Here is a 17,544-nt window from a genome sequence, read left to right on the forward strand (position 1 = left end):
GCAGCATTGCGGAGAGGGCGTGAGGACACAAGAACTTTGATTTTTCTCCCCTTATTTCATTTAAAAAGCAGGAAGGGAGGAAGCAAGAAAAAGAAAAGAAAAAAAAAAAGCCTCTCCCAAGGTCCTGAGCTACTGACGTCCTTGCTCTCGCCGCACATTACACGCAGGCCGTGTGCGTAGTGAATGCGTAAGCAGGAGTACTTAATATGCGTGATACAATTGTGTGGTGTTGGTTCACTGGTTTCCCAGCATTCTTCTGCCTATCTCTCTCAAAGGAGCAATCCCAGTGAAATGAGATTTTAATAAAAGGAATCCGTTTGGTACATTGTTGAACAATCAGGACACCGTCTGCCTATCCCAGTGGTGCCAGGCTGGAAACACAATCCTACTTGAAAATATGATGTTAGATACAAATGTCATTTGCCAGAGCAAAATAATTTCTCCCCAGGATCAACTGAATGCATGCATTTTATTAAGCTGTCCTTTTGCAGGGCTTTTTTTTTTGTGGGCCCTGCTCATTTGCTTGGATTATTTCCTCCAGCTGCTGTATAGGAAATTCGTGTAATAACCTTGGGCTCCAAAGGTGAATTGTTCCTGAAAATTCATCAATTGATAACTTAGTTGGGTTCAGGACAGCTCACTTCACTGTAGCCTGTTCTTTGAGGCTCGTGAATCTCCATGGATGCAATTGCTTTCATAAATTTAACACGGAAGCTGCTGTCTAAACCCATCTTACTAATTCTTACTAATTTGACATCAGTATGGATAATCAGAGGGAGGCAGACATCACCGTGATTTTTGATTTCCATTCTCCTCCTTTTCTGATGACAGCCCAGGATTAGAAATTCCTCGGCTGATAAAGTGGAAACTGTCGCTGGTCTCCGTATTTGAGTAATAACAGTGCTGTGTCATGCTGACTGTTGACTAGCTCAGCAGGCCTTATAGACATTATCTAAATTAATGCTCACACCCAGGTTTTGGAGAGGGCACAAAAATGTCAATTATCACCCTAACCAGCAAGTGTTTGTATTCCTCCAGCAGCCTCATGCAGAGATGGAGAGCTATGATGCATCCACTGCCTCATACAGTTGACCTTGAACAATGTGGGGGTTAGGGGTGCTGACCCCCGTGCAGTTGAAAATGTGTACATAACTTTTGACTCCCCCCAAACTTAACTACTAATAGCCTACTGTTGACCAGAAGCTTTACTGATAACATAAATAGTCAAATAACATCTATTTTGTGTTCTCTGTATTATATACTGTATTCTTACAATAAAGTAAGCTAGAGAAAAGAAAATGTTATTAAGAAAATCATAAGGAAGAGAAAATACATTTATTGAAAACAGCCTGTGTATAAGTGTATCTGTGCAATTCAAATCCATGTTGTTCAAGGGTCAAGTGTATATATGTCAGCCCTCCCCATCTCTGCATCCCAAAATCAAGTTAAGGGAGTCTGTGTGTGTGTGTGTGTGTGTGTGTGAGAGAGAGAGAGAGAGAGAGAGAGAGAGAGAGAGAGAGAGAGAGAGAGAGCCTGGTAATAGGGGATAAAGAGGAAAGGATTGAGGAAAGAAGAGATTTTGCCATTTTTGTTGAGAACTCTGAAATAAGGAGGTAAGGTCACCAGTAGGTTTCTACAAGTCTTAGGAATGGGGACAAGCCCAAAGAATAAAGAGCTCAGGCCTCGAGACCTGAATTTTAGCCCTTCCCTGTCTCCAGTCTCTTCTATAACCCTAAGGATGTTCCTTCACCTCATCGCGTCTCTGTTTTTTTACCCGTATGTGGGGATACCTGCAGGACATACCCGTTGGTTGTATTTGGATACGCTGGGTGGTGGCAGGAAAGAGCTGATCTGGAGAGAAAGAATGACCTCGGAGGGGGCTGAGCCGGGAAGCTAAAAGCTTGGAAAGAGGGAGAGAGAACACAAGTGACCGCAGAGAATGGTGTTAGAGGGAGACACAAGCAAAGAGTAGAAGCGAGGTGAACTCTGACTGGAAAGGAAACCAGAGCCCAAGGTGATGCTATGAGGAGCCGTCCAACACAGAATGAAGTCGCTGCTCCTGCCACGGCATCGTCAGGTCCTCCCCTGCTGTATCCATTCCTTCTGAACAACTCTCTTGTGGTGGAGATGCTCCCATCACAAAGACCTAAGACCTGACAAGATCTAGGCTCTGAGGGAAGGCGGGGTGGAGGCCCAGAGGTGATTGCAGTCAGCCGAGGTCCCTCTGTAGATCCCTAAGGAGAATGTTCTTCTTGTGCTGCCTACCTTCCCGGGAGCCACAGAGCCCCCACTTAGTAGAAATCCATTGAACAGATGCCCAAGGTGACCAGTTTCTGAATGATCACCACTGACTCCCAGAAATGGCGCCCCTCACACAGCTCGGGCATCTTTCTGCTCCTAGCTGTTCTCTTGTCCCTGTGAACTGCAGTTTCTGGCTCCTCCTGTGTCACACTATTTTTAAAGTTGTTACTATTTTGGATATGACTGTTGCTATTTTCTTAGAAAGTTACTTTTTTTTTTTTTTTTTTTTTTTGGCAGTATATATCATTTCTTTCCTTAAATGTCATTCCTTCCAGCCAGTTGTCCGGAACTTTTCCCAGTATTAACTTCTCCCTAAGAGTCAGTCACAAAGGAAGTCAGTGGGAAAACACAAGATTTGCTTCTCAACGGTTTTTTTTTTCTTCCTCCTACCCTCCAGAAGATGGATTCTTGCATCTTTTCTAATCTATTTCTGTAACACATATTTAAATTCTGGATCTTTCCACATGCTTTTCCATCATACACAAACACATATGAGCTCATGGCAAGTTTTAGAGACAGGACAGTTTTCATCATTATGATTTTACAAATGAGGGAGCCGGATCTTTATATGCTGAGTGACTTTTTCAGTTACACAGCTAGTAAGTGAAGTGAGGAATTGAACCTCAGGTGTTTTGGGGTGGTAGTGGGGGTGGTGGTGTGTGGTTTAACTGCTCCATATGACGTCATGTTATCTATTAGGAGGTGGCATAGCCAAGTAGGCTATGGGAGACTGCCCAGTTGTGACTTTGGACATGTAATGTATTGCTCTCTGCCTCAGTTTCCTCATCTGTAAATGAGGATAATAGTAGCATTTCTAAAAATCAGGATAATAATAGTGCCCATCTCACACATGTAAAAATGCCTAAAATAGATCATAGCACATATTAAGCACTTAGTAATTAATTATTAGTGTTTTAGTTTTCAGTTAATCAACCTTTCCTCCCATTTGAATTGTTTTTATTTTAAAATTTTTCTTTAATTTTATTATATTTTATTTATCTGTCTCTATTAAAATTTGATTTTGGTATTTTGAATTGTAATGGTCTCACGTAGATCAAAAATCCAAATTACCAAAATATATACTCTTAAAATTTTCCCTTGCATTCCTGTTTTCTAGTCTTGGCCATGTCCACTTCTGTTCTCAAAGCAGCAGCAACTATTACTCATTTCTTTTTGTGTATCTGCCCAGGGATTTTCTTTGCCTATACAGGGAAGTACGAATATTTCTTCCTCTGACTCACACATTTTTACACAAATAGTAACTTACTCTACAAGTTGTTCTGTCTTTATTTTCTTTCTTAATACTAATCTTGAAGTTACTTACTTCCCTATCCACATCCATAATACTTTCTCATATATATTTTTTTCTTTTTATTGAATTTTACAATTGCATTGTGTTCCATTATAGGCGTGTACCCTCCGATGGACAGGAAAGCTATTTCTAGCCTTTTGCTTCTACAAACTATGGTGGGATGCATGATTTTGCACTTGTCAGTTTGAATGAGTATATGTATAAGACAAATTGAATAGGTGTCATTAGTCAAAGAATATGTTTACTTCCAATGTTGATAGATACCATTAACCAAATTACCTTCCATAAGACTGTACTAATTTAAACTCCTGCCAGTGCTGTATGAGAATATAAGAGTGATTAGTTCCCCAAAGCGCCACCAGCACAAGGACAATTACATTAAAATTTTAAATTGACTTAGGAAAATTGATATGGTTTTGAGGATGAGTTTTCTTTAAAATATGGTTTGGAATAGTCACTTGTTTTAGTCGTTGTTTTTGTCATTACAGAATGTTTTTAAGTGCTTTATAGCCTTGCACATTATTTCTAGAAATGTTACTCACTTTTTGTGGCTACTATAAATGGGATCTTCCTTTGTCTTGTCTAATTTGTTGGTGTTTGAATATATGAAAGTCAGTGATTTACACATATTAATTTCATCCTCCATCACCTCACTTACTTCTCTCATCAGTAGGATGCCTTTGCGGTTGATTCTCTTGGAGTTTTCTAGAGATGCAATTATGACTGCAGAAAGTGATCATTTTACTTGTATCTTTCCATTTTTTACCCTTCTTTTGTCTACTCCCATTGGGTACAGTGTTAAACAACAGTGATGAAGTGGTGAAATGATATCCCTTTTATTCCTGGCATGAGAGGGAATACTTGGAGTGTTTTCCCATTAAGTATGGTGCTGCTGGCTACTGGGCTTATTTTATAAATCTGTATTAGTTAGGGTTCTCTATAGGAACAGAACCAGTAGGTAATATAAGGATATACAACCTACTGGTTGTGTTTCTAAAATATTTATTATGAGGAATTGGCTTATGCAATTTTCGAGGCTAAATTTCACAGTCTGCCATCTGCAAGCTGGAGACCTAGGAAAGCCGAGGGTGAAATTCAGCCTACATGTGAAGGCTTGAGAACCAGGGGAGACAATGGTATAAACCCAGTCTTTATATATGCATTTCTTTCTGACATATGCACACCTGGTTATTTATAGTATACGTCTTTTTCTATTTCAGTCCTGAGTGCCTTTTATCAGTTCAATAATTTGAGTAATGTCAAATTTCTTTTCAATATCTGAGATGATCATTTGCCTTTCCTCTTTAAATCTATGATTACGATGAATTTAAAAAATCGATTTCCTAATATTAAACTATCCTGGGATAGTTTAACCCTGGAATAAATCCCACTTGGTTATGGTATATGATCCTTTCTTGTGCCACTAATTTTTTATTCTTGCTAATATTTTATTTAGGATTTTTGCATCTAAAATAATAAGTATCACTGGTATATGGTTATCTTTTTGTGTGTGCCGTTGGTTTTTGTTATCAATGTTTTGTTCAAGTCTTAAAATGAATTTAGAAGATTTCACATTTATTCACATGGAACGGAACAAAAAAGCCTTTTGTGATTCTTTTATTTTCTTCAGTTCCTGTAATCATTTCTTATATACCACGTTTACATGGCTTAAGCTCTCCAGTTTTTTTGTTGATTAGGCCATCTAGCAATTTATCTAGTTTTTGTGTTTTGGTTTATTTTTTCTAAGATCCAGATCCAGCTTTTTCAATCTATTTGTTGGTTCTACTGTTTTTCTGATTTCTCCCTAACTCATTAATTTCTGCTTTTATGTTTATTCATTCCTCTCTTCTGTTTCCTTTCGGGATATTTTGTTGGTTCTTTTTCTAACTTCTTCAGCTGGACACTTAAGTCATTTATTTTCATCCTTTCTTGCTTTCTGGTATATGTATTGAAGTTACCAATTTATGAAAATACACATGTATAAATGTACGTGCTTTGAAGGCATAACATGTTATACAAACCAACAAGTGTCTGTTCCCTTCTCGTTCTCCTTAGTGTTTCCCATAGCACCTTTCACAGTACTAGGCACACACTGCACTATATTCTCAACTATTATTTGATTCAACAACTACATAGTAAACAGATCCATGGCAGAAGAAAATGTTCCCTTTTCTTGCCCTTCCACCCTGCAATGCAAGTTTTGTTGCACCATATTTATCAGGACACCCATGGGCTTTTGCTTCAGTACAAACACTGGTGTGCTTTAGCCAAAATGATTCCCTCGCCAGCCAAGAGTCCTGAAGATTGATGGCTTGGTTTTTCAACAGAAGAATATTTTGATAAACTAAGTTGGCACCAGTGCTTCCCAAGCTCTTGCCCAAGGGCACAAGGTTTAGGTCTATCTGCAGATCTGTGCAATCATGCCAGCTTGTATTAAACAGAACCTCTTTTGGAAGGGTATGGCCTTCCGCAGACTGACTATCCTTTCACCCTCTTGCCATCCCAGAGAGGCAGTGGGAAGAACACTAGGGATGCAAGGAGAGCCTGGAATCCGAAGTCTCTCACCAAGGGATTTTATCTCCTCGCTGAGATGGAGAGGACCGAGTTGTGTGTGGTTTTATAATCTAGTCCACAATGAATATGGTCATTTTAAATTACACACACACACACACAAACACACATGCACACAGGGTGCCAAAAATGTATACACATTTTAAGAAAGGAAAAAAACTATTAAAATTGCAATACTCAATGTATACCAATAATAAAAGATGAATACAAGTCACGTGTATACGTTTTTTTGGCACCCCCAGTATATCCATAATCAGCTCTGCAGCATAATCTACATATAATTCACCAATTTTCAGGACACAATTCAACAAGATTTAACAAATGTATACAATTATGTAAGCACCATGAGAATCCATTTCCATCATTTCGCAAACATTCCCACCATCCCAGAGATCTGTTGGGCCCCTCTGCAGTCAATACAATTCCCCATATTCTTGGCAACCACTGAAATACCTTCTCCCTATCACTACACTTTTGCTTTCTTTAGAATGTCATATAAATGGAATCATATAGTACGTAATCTTTTGTATTTGGCTTCTTTCACTTAGCATAATTCTTTAAAGATTCCTCCATGCTGTTGTAGCCATTCGTAGCTTGTTACATTCTAATGCTAAGAAATATTCCATTGTATGGACATATCAGCTTATACAAATATTCACCACTTGATAGATTTGTATTCTTCACAGTGCTGGGTGTTTTAAATGAAGACACAGTGGACATTCATTTAAGAATCTCTTTGTGACAATATATTTTTTTACTCTTGGATAAATGTCTAGGAGTAGAATTGTGGGTCATATGGTATGTGTATTTTATAAGAAACGAATTCTTTTGTAAGAAGCAAATTATTTCCTAAAGTGGCTGTACCATTTTGCATTCCCAACAGACAGAGAGATCCAGTTTTTCAACATCCTCACCAACACTTAAGTTTAGCCTTTCTAATGGGAATATAGTGATAAAATATATCTCATTGTAGATTTAATTTGCATTTCCTTAATAAACAATAATGCAGATCTTTGGATGGAAAAGATGTGGATCTTTTCATGTGTTTTGCCTTTTATGTCTTTTCTTCTTTTTTTTTTTTTTTGGTGAAGTGTCTGTTCAAATATTTTGCCAATTTTTAAAACTGGGATATTTGTCATTTGATTGTAGAATTGTAAGAGTTCTTTATATATTCTGGATCCCAGATTTAAATTAGATGTGTGTCTTGCAAATATTTTCTCAGTCTGTGGCTTGCCTTTTCATTTTATTAGCAGTGTTTTTAAAAAGCAAAAGTGTTTGATTTTGATAGTTAATTTATCAATGTTTTATAGTATATGCCTTATATGTCCTCTTTTAAAAAAATCTTTGACTAATCCAAGTACACAAAGATTTTTCTCTTTTATTTTCTTCTAGAAGTTTTATAGCTTAAACTTTATATTTAGATCTATGATCCACTTTGAGTTATTTTTTTGCATATTACTGAGGTAAAGTTCAAGCTTTATTGCTTTCATATGTGAATTTTCAACTGTTCCAGCATCATTTGTTTAAAAATTATTTATTTGCACCCTTGTTGAAAATCACTGATCATATATGTGTGTGTGTGTGTGTGTGTGTATATATATATATATCTATATATATATCTATATATATATCTATATATATATCTATATATATATATATATATATCTATATATCTATGAGTTCTTTGTGATTTTCTATATAGACGCAATACAAGCAGACTGTCTTCTTTATTTTCAAGTATATGCTTTGATTTATTTTTTTTCCCTTGTTAAGCTGGCTAGGAACTCTAGCACAAAGTTGAATAGAGGTGATGAGAGCAGACATGTTTGGCTTATTCCCAAATTTAAGGGAAAACATTCAGTTCGTATGGTTAATTATGAAGGCAGGAGCTGATTTATTGAAACAGCAGCTGCTAAATGACAGATGTATTGTTCATCAGGCATCTTGAAGGTGGTGTCTTGGTGTTAGCTTCTGTTTATCTGATAAACTGAGACTGAGCTGTGGGGCTATCAGCGTACTCTGATTCTGGCACCATCCTTTTTGGGATCTTGCTCGGTGTGTAATGGTGGTAACAGTGGTTTAAGGTGGGAGTAGATCTGCTCCCTGGGCCTCACATGCTTGAAGCCCTGTGACCATCAAGCTTTCTCTTTGCTGGCAAAACAGAGAGGGATAAGAGAAAGCTGATGAAAATATCACAATTCTGTTTCAGTTAGTAAGTCAGCCTGGTCAACAAGAAAGATGCCTGCAGATTCTAATTGGTCTCAGGGGAGGAGAACAGAATGTTCTGAGATGTCCTTGCTCACCCTGATATTGAATTATCTGGGCCACAGGGCAGCTGCCGTCTTTCCCTTAGGGCTCAGGTTGTCTGCCTGGAATAAAATTCAAATTCTGTGTTAACCTTTTTACCACCATGTTGCTTCCAAACACATATTTTTTTCAGGGGAGTGAGCTTTAGTGATGCAAAGTCTGTCCCATTTCTATAGAGGTCAGTCTTATTCCTAGAATACTAACCTCAGAGGACAAGATGTTGGGGAAGGGGAAATTCCATCGAGGAAGAGTAACCAGAAATAGCTCAGATGAAATGTAGGTCTGTGTTCTCGTGCTAATCTCACTCACAAATCCAGAAGCCAACCCCTTTAGTTCTCTGTGCCTTGTCTTCTCCAGAGATATAATAGGGATGGTTGTGTTCTCTCAGAAATGGATTTGAAGTCATCAAATTCACAGGATACTATCGTATTCTACCTACATTTTCAACTGGTAAACTCACAGGCTATATTAGTCAGGGAAGCTAAGCTTTGCTGTGGTAATATACCTCCATATTCCATACCTCCATCCTCCAAAGGCTTCTTTCTCACTTTCATAATCGTCTGATATGGGCCAGTCTGCTTTCCTTGGGGGCCACCGTTCAACAGTAGTGAGAATTTGAGTTGCTTCCATCTTGCAGCTTTGCTATGTCAGAGGTATTTGCTTCCAGCCAATGGCAGCAGAGCGAGCATGCCTGGCGCTCGCACTCCCTTTTGACCGCCTCAGGCAGCACATGCCATGCGTTACTTCACTCACACTCTTGCCCATGAAGCAGAATTAGTCACATGACCCCATCATAAATGCAAGGGAGGCTGGGAAATATGGCGGAGCTCATGGAATATTTGAGGAACACTAGTGTTTACGTTATATATCCCACAAGTGTTGTTATTTGTTTTATTATGTCCAAACCAGTCAGGGATTCAAAATGAGGGGGGAAAAAAATCATTCAACAAACTTGCCAGGTACTACCAACTAGAGATATAAAGATAAATAAGGCCCAGGTCCAGCCTGAGGAATTCATAATTGGGAGATGGGGATGGGGAAAGGTGCCAACAAGTAAATCATTGGGCTCTGCCTAATAGCTTGGAGGTTTAAATGAAGCGTGTGGAAAACAGAGGCAGGAGTGATCAACTCTATAATATAATAGTCAGGTAATATAATATTTTAATATAATATAAGACCAGGTCTAATATAATATAATATAATACCGGGTCTTATATTAATTTTTGCTCCAAAAGATGCATTAGCGCTGATGGTCCGGCTAGGTCTTAGTGTCAGGGAAACACGGTAGGTGGTAGGAACAGATTTGTAAGATGGTCCCTTGAAGGAGGATTAGGATGTCACTAGGTGGTGGTGTTGGGATGAGTGGATCCCACAGCAGAGGAACAGGAAGGACCTTAGGGTCAGATTCCCTTTCTTTTTGAGCCAAAGTCAATAGAGGACACTTCTTTACTCCATTGGGTTAGGCTTGTGCTTTTTTAAAAAAGTGAGTTAGTGAATGTGGGGATCTCCATTTGACAGCATCCCAAGACATCCGTAAAAAGGAAAAGTCTTGAAAGAAGGAAACTAGGTGGAATACAGACTTTGAAAACCGAGCAAAGGAGAGTCCCTTACAAATCAATCACCGCTAGGGTGGGTCACTACAATTCTGGGTGGCACCAGTGGCCCTGTCTGTGTGCTGTAGCTGTTCAATTACTTTGCCAGAAGAGCTCTGAGGGGAGTGATGGCTGCCTCTGCCAGAGGGCTTCTCTCATTATTTACAGCCCTGTCATCCCAGGAGACTGATGTTTTGACCTAAGAAATTAGGATCCAAGCCCAAGAATATTATTTCCAGAAAAATGACAGGACATAGAGCAGAACCCTCTGGATGGTACTGTCTCCTCAGGGCTTAGACAGCTGCTTGGATGTGGGGCCTTTCAGAAAAGGTTACTGGTCATAATACCTTGCATTTGCACAGCATTTAATCACCTGCAAAGCACTTTTTAAATATCCATTAAGGGAGCTGGTTTTTTTTTTTAGCAGGATTGAGGAGGGTGTGGGGGAAATGGGCATTTCTTTGCATTATTGGGAGAAAATGTAAATTATCATAGCCTTTTCGGAGGGCAGTTTTTTCAGTGTTTAGCAATCACACTTCCCGGACTAAAAAAACATAGAAAACTGTGTTTGCGCAAAAGCTAAAGATAAACATCAGAGTCAGTTTGTTGAAGGGTTATTTGAAACAGGAAAAAGTGAGGGAAAACCTTACTACCAATCGGGGAATATCCAAATAATTCATTGTATACTGAAACTATGAAACACCATACATCTATTAAAAATGAGGTAAATCTCATGGCTTGATATGAAAGGCTGTCCATGGTAAAGTGCTTCGTAAAAGACCCGTGTGTGTGTGTGCACGTATGCGTGTGTGTGTGTGTGTGTGTGTGTGTGTGTGTGTGTGTGTGTGATTTGTACAAGCATATGCGTTACATCTACAATATCACCAGTCACCTCCTGGGAGAGGGTTTGACATTCAAACAGACACTAAATATGTATATATTTCCTTACACAAAAGTGAAATTGACCTCTTGTCCTGCTTTGTAGGTGGGCATGTCACCCCCTACAAGCAGGAGAAAAGCAAACATCAACTACTATCAGGGTCACCCTGTCCCCATCTCGTCCCCCAAATAAATGAGATTTTAAGTCAGTTGCTGTAGGTTCCTAATTTCTTACAAAACAGCTTTATCCTGACATAACTTGGCACACGTGCTAGTCATTTGTGAAGACGACTCTTTCTTCAGTATGAACGGACAACCCATAATCTGTGTCTTTTCTTTACATCTCTATGTATTATTATTATTCTTTAATTTGGTGAGCCATCCTTCTAGAACTGTAGTTCTCAATCATGGTTACACATTGGAATCATATGGGGAGTTTTAAAAACTATTCATGTGTGCATCCTACCCCCAGAGATCCTGATTTAATTGGTCTGGGGTGTAGAGAGCGCGTTAAGATTTTAAAAAATTTCCCAAGAAACTCTAAAGCACAACCAAGGTGGAGGACCACTGTTCTAAAATTTAGACTCACTTGTGAAGTTCCTTCTGCAAACGACAAACATCTTTGTAAATGTTTCTTATTTTCTAAATGCTTTTGTCCCTGAATCTTTTCAGTACTTTTTTGTCAAATTATTTATTTTGAAAATTAATGCATCATCTCCACTAATCAATGAGGAAATTAAGGCACAGAGAGGAGGAGTAACTTCACCAAGCTCTTCACCTAAGTGGCGGCACTGGATTCAAACCTGTGTCACCTCAGCTTAGGTCCCAGACTCTGCAATTCATTTCACTGCCAGCATCACTGAGCTGGGATCTGGCCATGAATGAGACTTCTTGCTAACCGGCTGCCAGAAATTGGGAGAAGAGAGAAGTCCAGTGGAAAGAACTGGTCAAGAGTGACAAAATTTAGGCTTCAAGTCTTGCTCTTCCACTCTCTGCTGTGTGACAATCTCCTTTTCTGTCTGACCTCCAGCTTTCCTCACTTTCCTCATCCCCACCAGCTCAACCCCCCCCGCCCCCCGTCATCTGTTCTATATTGGGTAGCCACTCTGAATAGAGCCCTCGAAATGCGTCTAGCATGACTGAGGCACTGAATTTTTATTTTGATATCAATCTAAGTTACTTTGGGTAAAAATTTATATAGCCACCTATGTGTACGGTATTGTATTGGACAGTGCAGGCCAGAGCAATTCTTAGAGGACAGCTCACCCACCCTGAGAATCACTGTGTAACAGGAAAGAGGTATTTGGTGACACTGTGTCTAGACTGTGAAGGCGGATTTTAAAAAATTGCTTGAGAACCATATTTCCAGCATAAAGTCAAAAGTATTCAGCATGGCATTTGTCATCCAGCTGCTATGTCTCTACGTTTACATTCCAGCCATACCAACATGTTCATCGGGTTCCAGAAGACACCATTTTTCTTATGATCTTGCCTCCTTATCGAATGTTGGCCACCGTTCCCTTTACCTGGATTCTATCCATCCTTCAAGACCCAGCTGGATGGACCTGGACTGTGAAGTCCTCTGACTTTCCACTGCTCACTTCCCAAACCCCCAGTGAAATGATTCAGTCCTCCCAGCACTTCACTGACCAATCTCATTAGATTATGGTCAGTGATTCTGGTCCAAAGGGGCAATGGGCAGAGGCAGCGCAATGCAGGATGGTCAGTCCTCTCATGGAGAGAGATCCAGGGTGCTCTGAACACCCAGAGGAGGGGCCACCCTAGCCAGGCTGGAGAGAGTGGGTCCTCTGAGAAGCAGATGTGAAGGCAGGATAACGTGAGCGAGGACATTTATTAGGGTCAGTGCCCCTGAGAGAGACTAGGGGGAAACCCGGAGAGGCTGAAAGCGCCGTTAGACCACACCGAAAACATGCCTAGATTTCAGAGTAGCCTCTGGGCCCTGGGCCCGTCATGCTCCCTGCCATTGCAGACCTGAGACGTGCACTGACCGTGGCCGCAGCGTGTGAGGAGCCAGGTACAAACACCCGTGAAAGCACTTGGTACGTGATTAAGCCTGCACTATCAACAGTTGGTTTTATCGTAAACCTCCTGGAACGACGATAACGTCAGAACATCTCAGAGTTAACATGGAGGCCAGCTGATGGAAATCCACCAATTAAACCAGAGATGTTGTTTCTGAAATGGAAGAAGAGATGATATGCGAAGCGAAGGCTTTAGGTTTGCTATCGAAAGCTTTTTCTGAATTAATGGAGATCTTGGATTTGGCAACCGGTGAGGTTGTGACATCCTTTTCTCCAGGGTATTTAAGGTTGAGAACAAATGAGCAACAAGTATAGAAGAAGTATCTGCCACGTGCTAGGTGCCCCGGGGACTCAGAGCCACAGGAGGAAGCTGGTGCTCTTAGGGGCACAGTGGCGAGATGCGACCTGCGCTCATAATCGGGAGAAATGTCAGTGAACAGGACCAGATGGGTGCAGCTGTACAATGTGGAGAGACAAAACATCACCTGCTCAGGCACAGGGGGTAGAGTCTGGTCCTGACTGGGAAACCAGGCCCAGCCCACCCTACGAACGTGCTGTGTCCCTCCTCTAGTCAGAGTTAAGTAATGGACAAGCCCTAGATTTGACAAAAACAAAATAAAGGTGGGAGCGCAATCAGTCAGAGGGAATGAATGGAAATCTGAAATGAAAATATTATTAGGTGGCTGAGTAGGATCTTTCCTGCAGTTCTGGACACAAAGCCCCACCTGTCACCCGAGCTTCTGGGATAAACTCATGTTTCCCTTCGAGTTTATGAGCCACTGACCTGAGCTTTACTCACTCCATCCTTCTTGCTTCCCAGGTGGGGGCAGTTTCTGTGCCCTCGCAGCCATAGATGGGTCTAATCGACTCTCCCACCCCCAGGCCTGGCCTCAGATTCCCTTTTCAGGAAGAGGGAGGCTTGGGCGGAGTCGTCGCAGTGATAAACGCTGTAGTCACTCTAGGGAGGTGTCCCCAGCTGCCCCTGCTGGAGGGCAACCAAGTGAGTAACCCTGCTGATCACGTGGTCCTGGAATGGAGCTGGCTCCTGTGTGTGCCAGGCCCCTGCCGTGAGCGAGGCAGTTCACAACACACACCGGCCCTGACAGTCCCCTTGAGGCGGCTGGAGGTCTCTCTGGGGGTCTTGTAGAATTAACAGTTGAACTTGGCAGTGGGCAGGCAATGGAAGCTGACATGATAAGAGCATTCCTGGAGAAGAAAGTTCCTGGAGAAATGTTGCCTGGGAATCTCCTGGTGGAGACCTCTGGGAATAACTTGTCCCTTCCCACACATTTCCTTGAGCCCCTGAACACAGCTCCTGGGGCTGACACAGAAATCCCAGCAGCTTGCTTGCCTGGGGAAGAGAGGGGTAGAAAGAATCTCCAAGCTGAGGAGGACGTAAAGGCTAAAAGCCACCATCAGAATCTGAATCAGGAAGTCGGGTGACCAAAACTCTTCCCCTTGGACTTGACCACAGCGGGTAGAGTTCTTAAGGGCTGCCCAGTAGACTTGGCACAGCGCTTTGCACAGTCTCACCCCAAGGGGATTTGGTTTCAGGCCTCTTGTATTAGTAATGGTGAGGTTTGGATATTTGCTCTGGGCTTTAGAAAGTCCTTTTTCGTCTTCCGTGTCATTCATTTGGGTCTCCACTGTGTTCATGAATCCCCTAAATTCTCATATTCTCTTTCTTCCTCCTTCCCTCTTTCCTGCTCCTCTTCCTCCTTCTCTCTCTCTTTCTCTCTCTCCTTCTCCCTGTTTCCAGATTGACATCTGTCCCCTCTCAGGCACCCCATTTCATTAGAGCCATTATTTGGGGTGGTCAGCTGGGTCTTCCTCTCTCTGTCTGTTCCCCCTTCAGTGTCTGTTCAGCAGCTCAGGTCCAGGGCCTGGGGTGCTTGGAGTGACAGCCCAACACAGGACACAGAAGATGCACAAGCTCCCCTGAGCTTGATTTTTTCATGATCTGGGATGTTTAGTCACGTGTGGTCCACGCCCTGATGTTCACCTATCTGGTCTTAGCATTATTAGCACATCGGCACAGATGAATTATTCCAATTAGCCCTCTGCCACCTACTTAAGTGGATAATTCCTAAGAGAAAAATGAGACTCCAAAAGCGGGATAGAGAGGAGAAAGGCTAGAGGTAGTGACTAGGGAGATTCAGAGAAGCAACCCGTGACGGTGGGGGTCTCTAAAGGGTGTGTGGCCAGTAAGGAGTAAGGAGGCGTCACTGATAATTTACTCTATCACTGTGCCCAGGATGGCTGTAGGAGTCTGGGTTCAAATCTGGGCCAGGAGGAGATGCCTGGAGATTACTTAGCCCTGTGCCCTGGTCCCAGACAAGAAGTTACCTATGCCACCTACAAGAGGAAGTAATATTATCTGCCATTTATTTAGTGCCCAGCATGTGCCAGGTATTATTTCTAAACCTCACAACAACCCCCAAAAAGAAATATAATGGTCTCCATTCTGTGAGAGCACCTGTGGCTCAGAGGGGTTAATTTGTCCAAGGCCACCTAGTAGAGCTTAGGTTTCTCTACCCCCAGGGTTGGTGTCTTTTCCACTCTACCATAAGGCCTCTCCGTGCCAGTCCTACAGATCTCCAAGGAAGATGCTTGCATTGGAAAAAAGGCTCCTCTACACCCAGTACAAGTCTCCTTTCGTTTAGTGTGTCCTCACTGAAGATAACGGCCGACTGATTAGTATTCTTTCTTTGCTGCCTCTTCATAAAGATATCCGTCTGGGTCTTGGTTTCGGGGAAATGAACTTTGGGCTTTAGTGGATGGTCATTATGTTTCTGGCGCTGTGATTTGAACTGTGGGTTCTTGGGTGGGTTTGCACAGCGACAGTGAGTGGCCTCTGTTGGTCCAAGTCCAGCCTACCCATTGAGACGCCCCATAGCAGCCCCTCTTTCGTTGTCCCCCAATCCCTTCTGTCCCCAGACTGTGTAGTGTGTCTGTATGCACCTTTATGGTGACACTGGCATTACTTTACTTTGCACTACAGTCATTTATCTACTAGACCAATTGCCTCTATTAGGTAGAGACTGAGTATTCCTAATGTAGCAAAATAATTCGCAGTGAGATTAATTTCTGTGTTGTCCTTGCAGATTAAATTTCTCCCCATTTATATCCTAAGACGGTACCCAAACCTTTCTACTGAAGTCGTCACTGGCGATTGTGTTACAGGGCCCAACGCAGACATTACCAGACCCCCAGAAGACAATCTCGAAGGGGGCTTTTGTGACTGAAGCCTTGTGAAAGACTGTACAAGTTGGAGGTAAGTGTCCCAGAGTAGAGGAGATCTCAGGGTTGCAGTGGATTGAATCTGCTAGAGTGGGGTGGTGGGGAGGGGTTTTCTAAGTAGGAAAGCCGACCTCCTGGCTTCCAGCAGAGACCCTGAGGAGAGGGCAGGCTGCTGATGGGACTGGTTGCTCGGTTACTTGGAGATGTTGGCTATAAGTTGAGCAGATATCCCAGTTCCCTGGTTTGGCAGAGGACAGCAGAGCTGTCTACCTTCAAAGGACGATGAGCAGGCCACCAGTAATTCATGTGGACTAGAGGTCATAGGTCCTTCCCAGAACGCTGGACTGGTTAGACCCCCCAGACTCTTATATGACCCCAAGATTTAAAAAAAAAAAGAAGAAAAAAAAAAGCCTCCTCAAAGCATGTCATGATAGAGGTTAGACGTTGCACTTACCTTGACCAGTGAGGGTTTAGAACAGATTGAAGTTGATTTAAAACAAATAAAAAAATTTTGCATTTATCCCAGATGAAAGTAATAAAGCAAAATGCCACACCTGATACCCTCATCTTTCCTCACCGTACCTTACCTGTCACACTGCTTCTCTGGTTCATTAGCTGCTCAGTACATCTTTTGGGGTTACTGTCCCCTCATCCTGCAACCAACTCAAGCTTGATGATTTGCTATCAGGAGTCACTTATACTTACAGTTAAGTTTTATTATAGTAAAGATTTCACAGCAAAAGTAGCAGGAAAAGGATACGTGTTGGGTGGAGTCCAGAGATGTCAGGTGTAGGCTTCTGAGTCTTTCTCTATCTGTGGCCACACAGCTTATCATCTTTTTCTAGAAATAAAGTACAGGGACACGTGTAGAATGTCTTTGCCCGGGGAAGCCCATTTCAGTGTCAGGACCTGAAGTTTTTATGAAGGACTGGTCACATACGCACATACTTCTATGCCACGAGCCACGGTGGGCAAAACTCAGGACTCCAATGGAACCAGACACATCACGACCCTCACTAAATGACCCTGACAAGTCCTTACCAGCTGGTACAGCACGCCCGCTTTGCCCAGGCATACACAACTTCATGAATTAGTAACATAAACAACACCAGGAATTGCCCAAGGGTCAGTCTGGTTCCAGGCTTCCTTAGAGACAGGCAATGACAGAGCAACCAGGCCTAAAATGTTCATTCTTTCTTCATAGTTGCTAATTAAACACATGACATTTATAAAGCTATAAAGTGAGAACTACTAGAATCCCCAAATATTTAAATGCCGCCATATCACCAGTACTCTTTCC

General features: G+C 41.9%; 2 long non-coding RNA genes across 6 annotated transcripts in view; one reads left to right on the plus strand and one right to left on the minus strand.

Annotated features, from left to right (window-relative positions):
• The window catches only part of LOC109451963 (uncharacterized), a 388,342-nt gene that overhangs the window by 272,927 nt on the left and 97,871 nt on the right, over positions 1 to 17,544 (plus strand). For all 4 annotated transcript variants that reach the window (XR_012490909.1, XR_012490908.1, XR_012490907.1 and 1 more), the window contains exon 6: positions 16,188 to 16,278. This is a non-coding gene — a long non-coding RNA (uncharacterized LOC109451963). The remainder of the gene's footprint in view (positions 1 to 16,187; positions 16,279 to 17,544) is intronic.
• Positions 7,953 to 13,922, minus strand: LOC109452010 (uncharacterized). 2 transcript variants are annotated; one of them, XR_012490796.1, is made up of 4 exons: positions 13,789 to 13,922; positions 12,972 to 13,158; positions 8,488 to 8,553; positions 7,953 to 8,335 (listed from the first exon to the last, which is right to left on the minus strand). It is a non-coding gene; the product is annotated as an uncharacterized LOC109452010 (long non-coding RNA). The 2 variants fall into 2 exon arrangements; XR_002138084.2 differs by having other exon boundaries at positions 7,953 to 8,553.

Source organism: Rhinolophus sinicus, linkage group LG12 (assembly GCF_036562045.2).
Source record: "Rhinolophus sinicus isolate RSC01 linkage group LG12, ASM3656204v1, whole genome shotgun sequence".
Lineage (NCBI taxonomy): Eukaryota > Metazoa > Chordata > Mammalia > Chiroptera > Rhinolophidae > Rhinolophus > Rhinolophus sinicus.